Source organism: Apium graveolens, chromosome 5 (assembly GCF_009905375.1).
Source record: "Apium graveolens cultivar Ventura chromosome 5, ASM990537v1, whole genome shotgun sequence".
Taxonomy (NCBI): domain Eukaryota; kingdom Viridiplantae; phylum Streptophyta; class Magnoliopsida; order Apiales; family Apiaceae; genus Apium; species Apium graveolens.
In genome coordinates this window covers 220490684-220495711 of record NC_133651.1, presented here as the reverse complement: position 1 = coordinate 220495711, position 5028 = coordinate 220490684, and the positions used below count along the sequence as shown (strand labels likewise).

At 39.1% G+C, this 5028-nt stretch overlaps 1 non-coding gene across 1 annotated transcript; it reads right to left on the bottom strand.

Annotated features, from left to right (window-relative positions):
• Positions 1 to 3866: 3866 nt before the first annotated feature.
• Positions 3867 to 3973, bottom strand: LOC141662952 (small nucleolar RNA R71). The gene has a single exon (XR_012551050.1). It is a non-coding gene; the product is annotated as a small nucleolar RNA R71 (small nucleolar RNA).
• Positions 3974 to 5028: the final 1055 nt, after the last annotated feature.

Genomic DNA, 5028 nt, shown 5'->3' with positions numbered 1-5028 from the left:
TGAAGAACGAAGCTGATGATCTGCATGATCAGGAAAGGCAACGGAAAGGGATGGAGCAAGTGTGCAGTGGTAGCATTTAGCCATATATCTATCTCTATTATTATTTATTGTGATGTACTAACACTTTTCCTAAGACTTCTATCTTATATTCCATACTTGTGGTAGGATTTATATTAAGTATATAACACATAGGTAAGTGTGGAGACTCGATCTTAAGATTTGTGGAGTGGCTTTCGCAGTAAATGACATATTATATTATGGTTTTTAATGTTAATACATGTATATGAAGAATGGTACTGTGATAACCTGAATCCACGAAAGGGTGGATTTGAGGGCGTCACAGAGTTGATATCAGAGCGATAGTTATATTTACCGCCAACTCTAGAAATATAACCTTGTAGGAGAGAGTATAGTTAGGAGTATATTATAAGTATAAGAGTATATAATACTTGAGGATAAGATAGGGATCAGCGAGATAATGACCCCTTGACTTAGAAACTTTTATTTAAGTTTACTACCTTGTAAAATCACCTTACGATATTACTTTTTCTTATAACTCAGATGTCAGACTACAGAGCAGCTCGAGATAGGTCACCTACTTCTTTTCCAGGGAAGAGTGTTGGTTTCAATTCAAAGATCGATCTTTTCCATGGGATAGTGTTGATTCCGCCAACTGATATCACCCCTACTTTTACCAGTCTCTCAGATTTTACTCCGATTTCATCACCTATGATTCCAGCTACTGATAGGATACCTATTGTTATATCTCCTCGTGAGGAGGATCACTTGGCTGCTGACTTAGAGATTCATTTTCATCCCGAGATACTAGAGGTCATACTTTTGAGCGTAGGTGCTCCAGTCATGCCTACCGCTGACCTGCACCATTTTTAGACCATGGTTATTGCCGATATCGAGCATGTTTCTACCCAGAGTATAGCACATGTTGGGCTCCCTATTATTCCTGAGCCATTGGACATGGATGTTGACCCACCTTCCCTAGTTTTAGCTTTGTTTCCGTCTGAGACTCTAGTGTGTGATACTGCACCCCATGCCCCTGCTATTACTGTTGCACCTACTACTTCGGGCTTAGGGGGATTAGCTGCGAGTTTTCCTTCTCTTTTTGCTTATTTGGGAGGTCATCGGGTAGCTACAGTTCTAGCCTTGCTGTATGAGGATCTCCATCGGATGTATGATGATGTGTACACTAGGTATAAGGAGGTGTTTGTGACCTGAGACGCTTTGATGAGATTTATTGCTGAGAGACTTTCTGTATTTCCCCTAGAGGCGGGTTCTGTTAGGAGGAGCTTTGTTAGGGAGATGCCATCTACTAGTTTAGGAGCTGTGGATAGGAGTAATATTGCGAGGATGATTGATCTAACTAGAGATGAGTTCCTGCGTAGGGTGGACGAGCTGTTCGGTCCACATTGACTTGAAACCAATATATATGATGTTTTACTTTTTGAGGAATGTCATATATTATCACTTGCACATCTCTACATTTTTGCTGGCCCAGTATATATATAGATGCTTCTGACTCGAGTACAGTTGAGTCGATGACTTTGAGATGCTAATGGGATTGCACCCTTTTTTCTTTGTTGTAGTCCTGAGTTTCTGGATATAGATATGTTGACTTTTGATTATTAGATCACCTGTGTAGTAGGGACTTTCCATTTATCATAATTCACACGATTATGGATTATTCAGATGTATTGATGATATACTCGACTTGTGGGTCAGACTTGGTATCATGTATTGATGCATCAGACTTTTATGGGATATGTATGATGATGATGCATTCACTCTGAGATTATGATAAGTGGAATTTATATCCACCTAGAACGCTTCGTAAAGGCTCGAATTGGTGATTTGTACTCAAGTTATTTGTGTTTTTGATGTGTTTTTGTAGTATTTTGCATTTCAGGGTATATTTGGAAGAAGGAATAGATTTTACATTGTTTCTATGCTAAAAGGGTGTTAGGATGGAGCCCCGTGAGTTAGCATGAAAGGAACAGTAACCGAAGTCAAGAAAACAAGAAAAATCAGAATTTACAGATGGTCAGGGCGGTCACGCTAGTCATGGGAGCATCTGCGCCCATTTTTCAGAAAGTGAGCGCGCCCGTGCTGGTATATGGGGCGTCTGCGCTGGGTCGGTATTGCAGAATCCTGATTGCAATATAATAATGATTTTTCAGACTCCATATCATAGGGCTTATATATAAAGCCTTTTGAAGACGTTTCTGATAACAACGAGAAGAAGGAAAGAGTAGTAAGAAGTCCTAATAGCACAATACAACGAAGGAGAAGAAGATCTTATTTTACTTGTGATTTTTTGCTTAAGTTGTAACATTGGATGCTTGTTTTCTTATTCATTTGAACCTTACACTCTTGTTAATGTACTTTTGATTATTATCCAGTTTATAAAGATCTTGTTTTTATGCCATGCTTTCATTGGAACCCATGATGACGATAAGTCCGGTTATGAACTAATCGTTATCGTGGGGTACCAACGGATTTACTTATGGATTTCTATAGTTAATTTGTTTCAATATCATGGTGTGTGGTGATTGATTGATATCCTAGTATTGGTTGTGCTTATTCGTCTTATGTGTGTAGCTAACATATAAGATAGCGTTTTAATCTCTATTGAAGCAAAAGTGAATATAGAGGTTTAGAACTTACCATGCTAGCATAGGTTCAGGTATAACTGTTATGCATGATTCATAGGTAACTTTAACCACCTTACTTGCCCTATGTAATCATGATAAATAACTTGCGCGTTCAACCGTTATGTTTTCAAATTCTATAGACATATAGGGTCTAAGCATAATTGGTGTCTACTTAGCTTCTATCTCTTTTGTGGATGTCTAGTAGTAGGGTATTCGTTCAACAAAAGTTGGCGTTTACTAGTTTCGTGTTATCTGATTAGTTGTCATCACCATTGCATGTTAAGGTCAAGAACAATGACTTTGAATGAAGTATTTAATGAATTTAGAATCCCATGTTTGTCTCATATAGTTAATTCAATCACTTTTATTATTAGTTAATTGCATGTTAGTTTAATCTTAGTTATAAACTTCTCAACTTGTTATTGTCTTAGCATTGAGCGATATCCATACCAATGTTGCATAGGTGCATAATCTTAAGTTAACTAAAAAGAGTCTTTGTGGGTACGAATTTGATTTATATCTTATATTACTTACGAATGCGTATACTTGCGTGTAATTTTAGCGCGTGTTTTCGCCCCAACAAGTTTTTGGCGCCGTTGCCGGGGACTCGGTGTTTAATTTAGTTTATGTGCTTGACATCAGTGGTCGTGATAGTTCACTGACTTAGATATCTTACTTACAAGGGTACTTGTTGTGTTTCAGGTACTCTAGAGAGCGTGTATGCGAACGCGTTCTCAATCTTGTGAGGAAAAAGAAGTTCTTGAAGAAGAAGTCTTTGAAAAAAAAGTTGATGAAGAAGTTTTTGTTTCTGTAGGAGAACCAGCAGCGAATCCGAAAGCTTTGATGTATTTTTCTCAACCGAAGATTAATGACATTCAATCAAGCATTGTCAGACCAGCCATCGCGGCTAATACTTTTGAAATCAAATCTAGCACGATTCAGATGGTGCAGAATTCAGTCCAGTTTGGGGGTTCTCCAACGGAAGATCCCAGCATGCACATTAGAGATTTTATCGAGATCTGCGACACTTTCAAATTCAAAAATATTTATGAAGATGCTGTTATACTGAGGCTTTTTCCATTCTCTCTGAGGGATAAAGCTAAGTGCTGGTTGCATTCTCTACCAGTAGGTTGTATCACTACTTGGGAAGATCTTGCTCAGAAGTTTCTTACTAAATTCTTCCCTATGGAAAAGACAGCTGCAATGAGGAATGTTCTTACTCAATTTGCGCAACAATCGGGAGAGTTTTTATGTGAAGCTTGGGAGCGTTATAAGGAGATTCTTTGGAAGTTTTCTCATCATGGGATGCCTGACTGGATGATTATTAACTGCTTTTATAATGGTTTGGGAGCACAGTCTAGAACCATGCTCGATAGCATCAGGTGGAGCCTTATGGGCTAAGAGATATGATGAAGCTTATGAGTTGATTGAACTGATGGTTGCTAATGAATAGCAGAATCCAACTCAGAGACTACCTCAAGGCAAGGTAGCAGGAATTGTGGAGGTGGATACAGCTACTGCTATACTGCTCAGCTTAAGGCTTTAACGATAAAGGTGGATTCTTTGGCTAACTATGGAGTTAATCAGATCACAAGTGTTTGTAAGCTTTGTGCAGGTGCACATAGAACTGAGCAGTGTGCTATTTCTAGTGAATCAGCTCAGTTTGTAAGCAACTTTCAGAGGTCGCACCAACCAGTTCCAACCACTTATCATCTCAACCACCGCAATCATCCTAACTTCAGCTGGAGAACCAATCAGAATGCGGTGCAACAGCCTTATCAGCAGTATGTAGCAAAGCAATTCAACCCTACTGGTTTTCAACAACTGCAATATGCACCAAGACAACAACTCCAACTTTAACAACTACCGCATAAAAGTACAAATCAATCTAGTGAAAAATCTGAATTGGAGGAGTTGAGGCTCATGTGCAAGAGCCAAAAGGTTTCCATCAAGACTCTGGAGAATCAAATTGGGCAGATTTCCAATGCTTTGTTGAATCGACAACTTGGTACACTCCCTAGTGACACAGAACTTCCAGGCAAGAGGGAAGCAAAAGAGCAGGTTAAGGCAATTACATTGAGGTCTGGGAAGGTTGCAAGCCCTGAAAAATTTCAAGTTTCATAAAATGAAGTTGTGGTTGAAGAAGAGGTGCTGAAGGAATCCGAGGTGGAACCAAGGAAGAAAGTTGTTATCAACACTCCTCCTGAGGGCAATACAGGGAAAAAACGGGTCTATCCGCCACCTCCTTTTCTTAAAAGGTTGCAGAAGCAGAAGTTGGATAAGCAATTTGCTAATTTCTTGGAAGTTTTCAAGAAACTTCACATCAACATACCTTTGAACAGATGCCTAGCTATGCGAAGTT